Source organism: Natator depressus, chromosome 9 (assembly GCF_965152275.1).
Source record: "Natator depressus isolate rNatDep1 chromosome 9, rNatDep2.hap1, whole genome shotgun sequence".
NCBI lineage: Eukaryota > Metazoa > Chordata > Testudines > Cheloniidae > Natator > Natator depressus.
Window position 1 is genome coordinate 72,049,002 of NC_134242.1, and position 13,626 is coordinate 72,062,627.

General features: G+C 39.5%; 1 protein-coding gene across 7 annotated transcripts in view; it reads right to left on the bottom strand.

Annotated features, from left to right (window-relative positions):
• Positions 1–13,626, bottom strand: part of DACH2 (dachshund family transcription factor 2) — a 480,235-nt gene that overhangs the window by 127,079 nt on the left and 339,530 nt on the right. The gene's annotated exons all lie outside the window — the stretch shown is intronic.

Consider the following 13,626-nt stretch of genomic DNA (forward strand, 5'->3'; position numbering starts at 1 on the left):
TGATAAGCACAATTCCCTCTGATGCCATGGGAATTATACATATGTCTTGGGGAGAGAGACTACACTTAATGAGTTACAATTTTGGACAACCTGCTTTCCATTGGCAGGTTTGTACCAAACACTAATACTTGTTATTATTACCAGATATAAAAATTATAAACAAGGAAAAAATGTAGCCCTGAATCTACAGTGGCCAGTATGATTTATGACATCAAAAACTAGTAAGAAGACTAATGTTCTGAAGAGGTAGCTCTTTGAGTTCAGCCTGCATTCCCTTGTACTATGCCCACTCTTAATTACTTCACTTGCAACTGTAAAACTGTTTTAACAGACAAAATTAATTATTTTGAATAATCCTTCTGAAATATTATATGCATTTTAATTGTATACACGCTGTCACTAATTAAAGTTTCCTACGTTTTTGGTGCATTAATTCAGAGATTATATCACTGGCAAGGCAACAATTATAAAAGGTTGTTTACTAAAACTAAAAACAAACTGAAAACATAAATGTACTCTAATAATATATTTAAAGTAATGCTAAAATATTTTGATTGGGAGTTTTTATTAGATATTATTTTCCTACTTTTAAAAATCAATCTCTTTGTTCCTTGAACACATTTCCTGTCAATAAAATGAAAAATGATATAGATTTAGGAGGATAGTGGTCTCAGCGTAGCATCTCTCATATTATTATTCCAGTATCATCTGTTACAAAGTAAGACCAATTCCCACATCTAATTACAAACAGGATTTCAGAGTCATTAAACAAAATACATTTCCATTAGTGCTGCTGTAAGAAGATAGGGGGGAAAAATGAAGATTAGTTCATGCTGCACCTCTGTTTTTCAAGCTTTGAAGATTTAGACCTCTGCACTCTGAGATTATAAATTTGTAAGGGATCGGAAAGGTGACAGACATGTGAAAGCTCTCAATTCTGAACAGTTTAAACATACCATTTGCATTTTGTCATTGGTCTATCTTGTGCTCCATTTAGTTCTGATAGAAAATATAGCAAGAACCCAGAGATGCCTAAAGGTAATTCACTTGGGTTCAGGGTTCTTTTTAAAGAAACATTTTTTGCTTATTTAAACTAAATTTGTTCCAGCAGAATGTAGGTATGAAAACAAAAGATTACTTGTAAGTAATTTTATCTTGATGGAAAAAAAATATTATCTACTATTAAAAATGACTATAGATTCTTAGAATCCAAGTAAGACTACATAAATCAAGTGAATAGATTATGCAGTATGTCTAAATGGCTGAAATACAAACTAAGAGGCATATATTCTCCCTCTTCAATGTGTGCATTCAGTTACCATTAATTGTAATGCGTCAGTGAAAAAATATACCCCTAGTAATGCCAGTTGAATAAAGTATGCACACAAACATGCTTACACATTATTTAGTGACAACTTTTCTTGCCAAAAGTCTGTCTCAGGTAGTTTCAACATTTTGCTGCCTATATTCTGAGACATATACCAAATTATCTATTTTAGTTAACTGTTGATATATACATAATTTTTAGCATGTGTGAAAGGAGAGCCAACAAACAAACTTTGGGCTTTTTTTCTCCTTTACAAGAAAGGGATGCTGTAGAATGGTTGCAGTATAATAGAATTTCAGTTATACGCTTTTCCACAATTGCATCTCCTTCGTTATTTTTAAAACTATAGCGTCAGTTATGTATATTGTTTGAAGTTGTTTCTCAGTTGGTCCAAATACAGAATTGTTATCTAGTCAGATTCTATTACCTTATGTATTATAAGATGTGCCAACCATATTTTAGGCCCTGATTCAGCACAATAGTTAAGCACATGCCTATTTTTAACAAAGAGAGTAATCCCACTAAAAACAAGAAATCTACTCACATGCTTGAAGATAGGCATGTGCTTAACTATTGTGCTGAATTGGGGCCTTAATAGACACACAAATAGTTCAGAGTTGACTAAAGGGATAAAAGCACTGTAGTGTTTCACAGCTTTACAGATTATATACTCGTTAAATTCTTAGGGCCAAATTCATAGCTACACTGATATAAATCAATGGGGGAATGGAGCAGAATCTGGCTACTGATATTTATTCCGAGAACAAACCTATTTGCAAAATAAATAAATATATTTGCACCTTTCAAGCTAGACTTGAGGTTGCACGTTTTCGCATATGGGGCTGGGGTCTCTCACAGGCTGACTGAGAACACCAATGAACCCAGCGATATAAATGCCTACTATGCAGGATCACAAATTGAATACAATACAAAAAACCTGTTCCTTTTACTGGAACCCACATTTATTAGTAGATTCTCCAGGAGGATGATTAATCTGCCAGGCACTCCCTCATTTTTCCTTCCTCCCAAATTCTCATCCCCCTGTTTTCTCAGCAAGTTCTTCTAAAACTCTGTTCTTCCTTCCTCAACATTCCTCCAGTTCTCCCACTCCTGAGCTATTCCTCACTCCCCAAAGAGTTCTGCTCCCCACTTTCACAATTCCTTCGGTCACAGTTACAGGTCAAACTGCACCTCTGACCCCTCCTGGTCTGTCCTAGTATACCCCTGTTTAGGTCTCAAGCCTGGGGCCATTACCTGCCTCTTGGGGTTGAATCACATATTTCTCTTACTCTCAGACCAGGGCCTGGCTGCAGTCCGCTGGGCGTCAACCATGACTTACCTCAGCGGGTCTGACTTATTTCTAGACCCTGCAATTCCACAATGATAGTAGTCATCAGTGATCAGACAGCCTCATTAAAGCAATGTATTATTTATTTAGAACGAAAGCATTTCAGAGGAAACATATAAAAACAATAAAAGAGACAGTAGGCATATCTAGCTTTTCCCCAAAGCTTACAATTCCCTGGCTCTGGAATGGCCCAGCTTCTTAGACTCCCTGCACAGAGTATCTCTCTCTCGTTCAGCCTGTCCCCCAAGACAGTTTCTGACCAATGACCCCAACACACTCTTTTTCTACCCTGAGAAATGCTTTTCAAACTCTTTAGTATTCTCCTGATCTCCATACTCCTAGCTTTGCCAAAATAAGGCTTGCAACTTGTTCAAAACCAGAGTCACGATTCTTGAGACTAACAGCTTGCCCTGCTGTCTTTCAAGTATATGCTTGGGTGTTTTTAGCCTGGGAAGCCACTGTGTCACCTTCATACCCAGAATCCACTGAATTTTTAGTATTTTAGGCATAAAATAAACTTTCCACTGCCCCCAGTATATAATCAGTTCCCCTCACTGGCCAGGACACATACAGTGTTCATAAAACTATTACATACTATCATGCATAACATTATTATATATCATAGCCATAGCTGTCACACCTTCTATCTCAGTTGTCACCCCTATAAGGAATAAAACTTCTCCCTGCAATATTCACTCTACCTGCTGTCTCTCTCCCCATCCCTCTGTCCCACAGGTGAGCACACTCCCTTAAAGCTAAAAGAAAAGGAATACTTGTGGCACCTTAGAGACTAACCAATTTATTTGAGCATGAGCTTTCGTGAGCTGTTGTCTGATCTCTATAGTAATCAAAGGCAGCACCACTAGAGGGCGCCAGGCTTAATAGCTGCCCCTGGTGCTCTCTCCCCTCCATCATGTGATCCTGATATATAGGGCAGAACTTCAGCTGGAGGCTTGGACAAGATGATGTATCCAAAGTGCCTCTATAAAGTGGCAACTTATGTTTTAACTGCCTATTCACATAATTGGTCTGCCTTTGTTAGGAGTCTGTGGATTGTTGGGTCAGTCATTTGAAAAGCAACCAACTGACAATCTGATATTTACATTTGGTCAATTTCTCTAGCCATTGCTTAGGTGTGCCTCAGTGCAAAGCTCTTTATCTTCTACCAGCAGTTTGGAGTATAAAAAAGCAAATATCTTCACCAGCCATTGAAACCAATGCAAGTTTTGGTTTCTGATTAATAAACATAGATGTTCCAATTAGTTAGGAGAAAGTTTTAACGCATTTATTTTAAATAAGTTGAAGGAATGTGGAAGTTAGCAGAACATAATTTGAGATCTAGGGCAGTGGTTTTCAAACTTTTTTTTCTGGCGACCCAGTTGAAGAAAATTGTTGATGCCCGTGACCAATGGAGCTGGGGATGAGGAGTTTGGGGTGTGGGAGCGACTCAGGGCTGGGGCAGAGGGTTGGGGTGTGGGGATGAGGGCTGCGGGATGGTGCCGGGAATGAGGGGTTCAGGGTGTGGGAGGAGGCTCTGGGCTGGGGAAGGGATTTGGGGTGTGGGAGGGGGTCAGGGGTGTGGGCTGGAGCCAGGGATGAGGGGTTTGGGGTATGGAGGAGGCTCTGGGTTTGTGGGGGCTCAGGGCTGGGGTGCAGGAGGGGGTCAGGGCTCTGGACTTGCGGTGCAGGCTCTGGGGTGGGGCTGAGGATAAGGGGTTTCGGGTGCAGGAGGGGGCTCTGGGTTTGGGGGAGTCAGGGCTGGGCTAGGGGATTGGGGCACGGGGTTGGGGCACGGTCTTACCTCCAGCGGCTCCTGGTCAGAGGTGCAGCCGGGGTGCAGAGGCAGGCTTCCAGCCTGTCCTGGCACCGCGGACCATGCTGTGCCCCAGAAGCGGCCAGCAGCAGGTCCGGCTCCTAGCTGGAGGCACGCAAGCAGCTCCGTGCAGCTCTCACCTGCAGACACCACCACACCCTCTCCCACTGGCTGGCAACCGGCCAATGGGAGTGCGGAGCCGGTGCTCGGGCAGCATGCAGAGCTCCGCGGGCCCCCCCGCCCCACGTAGGAGCTGGACCTGCTGCTGGCTGCTTCCGGGGAGCAGCGCAGTGTTGGAACAGGTAGGCACTAGCCTGCCTTAGCCGGGCAGCACCGCCGACAAGACTTTTAATGGCCCAGTCAGTGGTGCTGACCAGAGACACCGCGACACAGTGTCTTACATTCCGTGACCCAGTACTGGGTCGCAACACACAGTTTAAAAACTACTGATCTAGGGTGTCAGGAGTCAAACAAAGGTTTAATTTGGGTAAGATGGTGTGGAGAAGTAGCTTAGACTCTCTTATTTCAAGACTGTACACAAATTATTTTAGGCTTAAGGATAATTAATACAAATGAAATTCATACCTGGTTCTCTTTACAACTGATCCTAAAAATACCAATACAATATCTGACTGGTCATAGAAAATAATCTCAAAAACATTCATGTTTTTTTTTAAGAAAATTATCCCCTTTGAGATAAAGACACTTTGTTCATATAATATGAATGTGTAAAAAATACCTGATTTAACAACAGAAAAGAACTGACTTCATGAAATCTGCATGGCATTCAAAAAGATAAAAACAAATTCTGTTCTTTGGTCTTGTCATCTTTACTGTTACAATAAAATAACAGCTTAGGCATCCTGCTTTTTAGAATAAAAGACCTACCTCTTTTGACTTTTCAAGCACTTGAAAATTTAAAAGAGAAAGCCTAAAAATGCTGACCATGTAATAGCTGGGTATTCATGGTAGGTGTAGAACATGAAAGGTTACAATATGGATCTGTGCCTACGCATTTCTTTTCAACTTGAGCAGCATCCTCCTGCTTCTGCTAACTCGGCAATCATACAGCTGACAGATTTCTGCGTTTTCTAAATAATGCATGGGATTTTCTTTTAACATGTCAGTGCAAAAATATCAATTCTACCCCTGTGTCGTTTGTGATGCTGATTTTCCTTGACAGCATTCCATTAAACCAATGAGTTTTTTCCCTCCTGATGGTTCCTTAAATATTCCTCTGAGTGATGTATTTGTGGTTTTTTAAACAGATTGTGAAGAATGTTTGCATTTATGAGAAACCTGCATGGCAGGTACTGAAAAAAAAAAGGAAACACTTTTTCCCCACAAACACACCTATTTCTGACTCCTCAAATGCCAAAAGGTATGTGGAGAGGGTGTGGGGGGAGAATTTTTAGTTTTCTGCTTACCTAATTTATTTTGTTCTCTGGAAATTAAGCAACAACAGAGTCTACATTCAGAACAACATTTGCACTTCCTAAGGAAATACCATTGAAACACTTAGTACTGTCTGATATCACTCCTGGGAAAGCAAAAAAAGCATTTATGCGTGTTAACTCCAAAAGCCAGCAAAGGGAAAACAACTAGTTTATCCTTTGCATATTGGTTTGTACAAACTGGTACTGTTACTGATACTTCTTGATTATGCCACTGTGGTACATAGTATACTTAAAGGATAACAGAATAATGCCAGCTGTACTGTATTTTTGCACCCTCTCATTTATATTTTCCACTTAATCTACTATCCCATATACTTTAGCTCTGGATCACCTGTAGAAAAGAACTTCAGTTTCACTGTGAAAACTACTATGATTCAAATCAGTTTCAGGTTCCCCTAGTCAATGATATGTTAGTTTTCCAAAATCCACGTCAGCCTAATATTAGGATTGTATGATTATCAAATATATGATTTTATAACCACTTTTGTGCATCCAGAGAAGTTTTATATTGTTTGTCTTGTTTCTGTAGGACAGCAAAATGGCTCTTTTGGCTTGGCTGTGGCAATCTGCACTCAGCTGACAGAGCTAGGTTCAGCTGTGAGCTTTGAACTCTTGCTCTTTTGCTCTTATTCATTCTCTGGAGTGGGAGGAGTAGGAAAGGCCATACCACTTACACTGCACCTATTACCAAACAGTCTTTGGAGCATTACTAGCATTAGTCAAGTTAACTCTTCAGAATCTTGCCAGTTCCCAAATGACTGGTAAATTGACTGATCTTCAAGGATTACATAGAACAATTGAGGAGGAGGAGGAGGAGGAAAATAAGATTAAGAAAGATGCAATAAAAAAACCCTCTAAATTTGTGTTTCCAAGTAAACATGCAGCTCTCAAACACTTTGTTACAGTAAAAAACTCAAAGGAAACAAAAAAAACCTCAGCTGCTGTATAACTATATTTCTGATTTGACAGCTACAATTATAATCATTCAGGCATCTATTTCCCACAAATACTCCACAGCCATAACCTTTAGTGATTAATTATAAAGTTCCAGGAGCAATAGTACATGGACTAATTTCCTAAAACAATAAAAGACAGGATTTCTCATTTGGAGCTAAATGAAACACGAACAGGTTGTTATGCATGCTGAAATCTAGATGCAGAGTCATGTTGCAGCCATTACAGAAGCTATTAAACGCAACCTTGAATCAAAGAAACTGTAGGTCTGTCTCCTAAAATAAAATAAAATGTTTTTCCTCCCATAAGATGCTTTTGACTTCTTTTTTCCACTTTGTTAGTAAAAAAAAAACAAAAAAAAAACCAACAACTTTCAGAATCCAATTTTCTTTCTCATTCTGCACCATCATTTTATTTTTAGTAGTAATTTAAACCGAAACAATCTAGGTGAAAACAAACTTTTGAAAAAGCTTCCTATGCAAATATAATTATTATGCGGTGATTTCATAGTTTCACAATACCCATAAATGAATCAAAGTAAAAGTGTGTACTAACTCCTGATCTAAATGACAACCTTTTTTCAACTGTTAAGCCCCCACTCTGATCATTTAGTGAAGTTTAGAGTTTCCATGCATAAATGGGTGAAAGTTTGATGAGTAGTCTGTTGCTTTGTACAGTAAAATCAGTAGTTGCTGATCTGGTGCCCTCTAGGAAAGTTCTATATTCCTACACATATTTCTCTTGACTTAAGATATAAACTTATTTTCTGCACAACCTGTCCTTTAACAATAATCGTTCCGAGAGTGAAAGATCAGACAGGCTTTATACAAATAAGAATATTACAGAGATTAGGAAAAATAAAAATTGTGATTTTTATTGTATTTGTTTTGTTTTAACAATGGATATTTTATTTTTCATCATGGAACAACTTTAGGGCCCAATCCTGCAAATATGCACTTGAGCAACTTTACCCAGTGAGACTAGAGATATAAATAAAATGTTTGCACTTTTAATTTTCTCTTTCATTTGATGGGATTTTATGCAACCACAATGGTATTATGAATTTGCAATAAATTCAAGGACAAGAAAAACAATCCTTTCACCATATGTACCTAAGCCCCAATCTCCAGCAAAAGTCAATGGAAATCTTTCCAATTATTTCAATGAGTGCTGAATCAGTTCCAGAATGCAGAGAATCTCACATGATACAGAGAGTCTCTCATTCATACATACAGTATCCTCAGCATACTTTGGGAATACTTACATGATCGTCGCCCAGAAAACCTGACCATTAGGTAAACAAAATAATGTTAACTTTGTACTTGAAATATTCTCTAGTGTTCCTATTGTAAGAATATCAAATATTGCAAATGCACGGCTGGTAGCTCTGCCTATTATTAAGGTTGCCTGACACTTTCCATTGTACGGTCCTGTTTTCAGTTGCTTATAGCTTTGCCAAACTAACTGCTCAGGCTGAAATTTTACATGCCAGGTGGCTACCTCAGGTTGATTTTTTTTTTTGGAAAATTTCAGTCAAAACAGTTGAGCCATTTTGAGCAAGAAAGGCGTGCGCTTTTTGCCATTGCCATGGAATCTGCCACAAATTGGCCAAGTTATAAGCGTTTGAAAAAATCAGAGTTTGCACATGCTCAATAGAGACTTACTGGAGTTTAACAGCTAAAATCTCTGAAGATTACATCCTCACTGAGCATGCTCAAGCCTCTCACACCTCCTAGTGCTGACCAGATCGTGCATGCATCATCCCCACAGGACAACTTAGTATGCTCCATCCTTTCACAGCTCTTATGTGTAACAGAACTGCATATGTACCATCCCTACAGAGTCACTGAGCATGCTCCAGCCAGGGCTACAGGGGAGAAGCCAGACTTTCCCTAACATAGCTGCGTCCAGCTACGGTGTGGCTGACTCTTGGAACTGAGGGCAGGAAGCCTGACACTCCTGATAGCACCCAGGCAGTTTGGAAGAGGAAGATGCCAAATTCAAAAACAGCCAGACCATAATATTGTGGTGGAGAGCCAGGAGAGTAGATTGGAACAAGGAGCTTGGGGTGGCAGAGACTAGAATTGGAGGCTGGCAGGGGATGGACACTTGAACTAGCTGGAATCGGGAACTAGGGATGGAAACAGGGAGCCAGGGAGTAGGGAGGCCACTGAGATAGGATGAGGAACTGGGGCGGAGTGGGACTGGCAGGGCAAGGAAGAATCAGTGGGGCAGGGGAGAAGACAGATCTGATAAGGAGCCAGGTGGTGGTGGGGAACTGGTACTGGTGGGGCAAAGAAACTGGGACAAGGATCTAGGGGAGGAAAGGATATGGACACTGGATGAGAAAACTGGGGAGAGAGACTGGGACTTGGGACCTGTGGGGATGGATAACATGATGGGGAGGGCAGCTGAGGGAGACAGATCAAGGAATGAGAATGAGTAGGGAATGAAACTGGCAGTGGGTGGAAGATTGGAGGGAGGCTAGGACTTCCTGGGAAAGGAGACTGGGATCAGAAGCCTGAGGCCTGGAGACTGGGACTAGCAAGGTAAGGTGAATAGGAGTGGGACAAGGACCCAGAGGTGGCGAAGAGACAGGACAGAGGCTGAGACAGGTTAAAGAGGATGGGGTAGAAGTGGTCAAATTTGGGAGGAATGGGCAGAGTTTGTACCTACTAAGAAACACTTTCCTCCACAGCCTGAAATGGAACCCAAGATACTAGAGTCTGACGGTTCCTCTGCCAGCAAATAAAACCAGTTAGAAATTTTTTGTCAAAACAGAAAAAAAACTGTTTTGACAAAACAAAAATTTTTTTTTTTGCAAAATTGCATTGATTTTAATGAATTTTTTGGCAGAAAAAAGTTTGAAATGTGAAATGTTTCATTTCAGAAAACTTTAGGAAAAATTTCAATTCAGAATCACTAAGGGCAGGTGCTACTTATGACTGATTGAAGCATCATATTTTCTAGACCAAAGTGTCTCCTCTTTGTGGTGTTGTAGCTCCACAAAGTTCAATACACAAATGGATTCATCTTATTCTGGGTTCCTTGAGATGTCCTGAGAATAATTCCTCAATATTCCTGACACAAACACTTTGATCTAGAAAATAAGATAACACACAGTATTCTAATTAAGAGAACAGCTGTTTTCAATACCCTAGAAAAATGATTCCAGGCTTACACTAGGAAAAAAATTCAAAATTATTTTTTTTCCAGAAATTAAATTACAACTTTTTTCCAAACGAAATTTTTCAAATCAGATTTTTTTCCCATTTTGCACGAAGTGTCAACATTTGATTTTCTGAATTTGAAATGAATTTTTTTTAAATGTCAGAATTTCCCACAAAATGGAAATTCCAAATTTCATAGGTTATAAGGCCAGAAGGGACCATTGTGATATCTTGTCTGACCTCCTGTATAACACAGCCCATAGGACTTTCCTCCACTAACTCCTATTTGAACTAAAGCATATCTTTTAGAAAAACATCAGATCTTGCTTTTAAAATTGCCATTCACGGAGAATCCACCACAATCCTTGCTAAGTTGTTCCAACTGTTAATTACCAACACAGTTAAAATGTTTTAGCTTATTTGGAGTCTGAATTTGTCTAGCTTCAACTTACAGCCATTATACCTTTGTCAGTCTACTTACTCCATGTAAGTACTTATAGGCTATAATAAATCATGCCTTAACCTTCTCTTTATTAATCTAAATACAGTTAGCTCCATGAGTTTATCACTATATAACATATTTTCCAATCCTTCAACAGCTTTAGAGAGTGTCCCATCTCCCATAGTTTTTAGTCCACATACAGGATAACAATCTTTGCTGCTACAATTTACTCTGTTAGCTCAAGAGGAAGATGTCGGTGCAATGGATCTCAAGGTTCCAACCCTCCTCATGAATCAAGTGGGTATCAAAATGACACTATGTGACAAAATTTGTTTCATCAGTTTGTTTGTTTTTTAACAAAACTAGGAAATTACACACACAAAACTCCACATTAAAAAGACATTATTAAGGTCTCAAAGTCAAGCACTCAAAAGTTAAGAAATGTCAGATTTAAGGTTGCCTGTACAATCTTAATTCAGCCCTCTTGGGTGCATGCAATATGATACAGTGTTTAATTCTATAATCACACACTACTTTTTCTACCCTACTCTGGCAATGAATCAAGGATGTGTAGTGAAGAAGGCTGTTATTCGTAGTACCCCGGCCTCATTTGTTGCAGCAGTTTGAAAGTGTATATTGAATAAGGGAGGAGACTGCAAGAAGAAAAAGGATGGTCTCATAATTAAGGTAGTTGAATGTCATCCTGAAGAACTCAATTCTATCCATGCCTCTGCCACAGAGTTCCTGTGTGATGCTAGCCAAGTCACTTAAACCAAACTTTTCACATGTGGTGACTAACTGTGGTCCCCATTTTTTTGGATGTCCCACTTAGACCCTTCAATCTGATCTATAGAAGTGCTGAGCACTCTCAGATGCAACTGAAGTCAATGAGAGATGTGCTTGGAATAGATGAAGAGCTATGTCAGGGATTGGCAACCTCCGGCCGATCGCAGCTCCCACTGGCCGCGGTTTGCTGTTCCAGGCCAATGGGGGCTGCGGGAAGCGGTGAGGGCCGAGGGATGTGGGTGCTGCAGGTAAACAAACTGTCCCAGCCTGTCAGTGGATTTCCCTGATGGTCTGCGTGCCAAAGGTTGCCGATCCCTGACCTATATAATGCTAACAACTCAAAAAATCAGGGCTCAGCTAAAATAGTGGATACTTTGGGCCTTAATCTCTATGTGCCTCACTTCCTTGTCTGTAAAATGGGGAAAATACCCACTCATCTCTTATCTTAATAACTTCATTAATATTTTGTGAAGCACTCAGACACTATAGTGATGAGCACATAAAAAAGCTCATGAAGAAATGAATAATTCTGTCTTCAGAGCAGGATTTGAACATTGTGCAGTTAAGAAGGCCTGGGGCCACACATTAAACAAAGAGAAAACAAAATATAGAACTGCTGCTAATTACAGTGAGGACTGTCAATTCTGTGCACTGAATGAGGCAGGGAGGCTTAACTCTGGCATTTTCTAACTTCTTAGTGCTTGATTTTGCAACCTGAATAATGTTCTTTTAACATAGTTTCTAGTGTGTAATTTAAGGTAAAATTAGACAATTTTTATAAGGTGACCACTGTAATTATAATAATTCTTAAAACTAGCCATGGGGTTTTTCTATGGGAAAATTTCTGCTTAGCCATTAGGGCTGAGATGAAATATTTTTATTTATCAGTTATGTTTTCAATCATACCTCTTAGCAATATATACTCATGAAACCTCACAAATGCAACTGGGTTTGAAATTTGTGGAGACTGTATATGAAGGACACAAATTTAAATGATTATTCAGCGTGCCCTAATTGATACGGGTTCGAAAATGTGAACAAGAAGTAAATATTTTGCATAATGGATTTTTCTGGGAGGAATAGAGGGAGTTAAATGCATGAGTTAAAAGCCCAATTTCTTCAATACAGATGAGCAGACACAATTCACTTAGCAAAAGGTAATGCCACTGTTGGAGAAACTCTGCTTTGTGAATAATTTGTCATGAGTTCAAAGTTATTCCTTTAGAAAATGAGCCTAAGACATCCCAGCTGCTTCTTTATTTGTCTAAAAAATTACCATTTTGATGGTACAACACATATACACTAAATGCCATTCAAGCAACAAATGCTGTTAGAGTGCATTCTTCTTTTGATACACGTGTGACTTCCACTGATGTCAAGAAGAGTTCTGAGTACTGACAGAGGGAATAATATACAGTACCATTTACATCAGTGATGAAAATAAAAACTGCATTACATTTTAAAATGGAAAAATAATATATGGAAAGGGGAGAGCTCTTGTTGAAAATAATAGGCCTGAAGAAACATGGCCTTCTGACTGCAGACATTCTAATCTGGCCTGTAGTATCTCCACTACTTCCCTGAGTCAGAAATGAATTCATCTATTCTTATGCTTGCAATGTCCTGGGAATACTTCCTTTGAATGCTTCCTCTATATTCCTGACAAGGGCTCTGGAATAACCAAAGAGCATACTTTCTTCAAAGAATCCGTCTCAGGTTTTATCTTCAGCCCAGTGCTTGTTGAGTCAGAACTTTAGGAGTTTAGTTCAGTGCTGTGTGAATATTTATACAGGGCAGACATGCTCAATAACACTATTGGGTTAACTACCTCACTAGTGAATTTCAGTGTCTTCATTTAAGGATATCTTCAATTATCTATGATATAACATACACCTCCTGTGTCTCTAATTCATAGCTCTGGGCTGTAAATGGGAAGGCTAGTGTGCCGGAAGGCAGAACTGCAGAGTTTAAGGTAGTAATTTACCACTCCCTCCTTCCCTCTCTCTGATGAATTGTGACTCATCCTGAATTCCAGAAACCGGATTGCTTTGGAAACCTTCCACAATTTACAGGAAAACTCTACACTCAATATTTTTTGGCAACAGAGAAGCCTTTTGTTACTATAAAAAGTATTTAGAGAGGCATTTAGAATGTGATTTTTGCATAAACTGTAACAATCTTAAGCAACATTTCTGAAAAATTAGTGTAAATTACTGTTATGAGCAACATTGGAGAAGTGTGTGAGGTGATTCTTAATTGGTTCTGGGGGTGTGTAACTAACTACAATAGCAACAGCATGACAATACCAGAGAGCCTCTCCTTTTTGCTT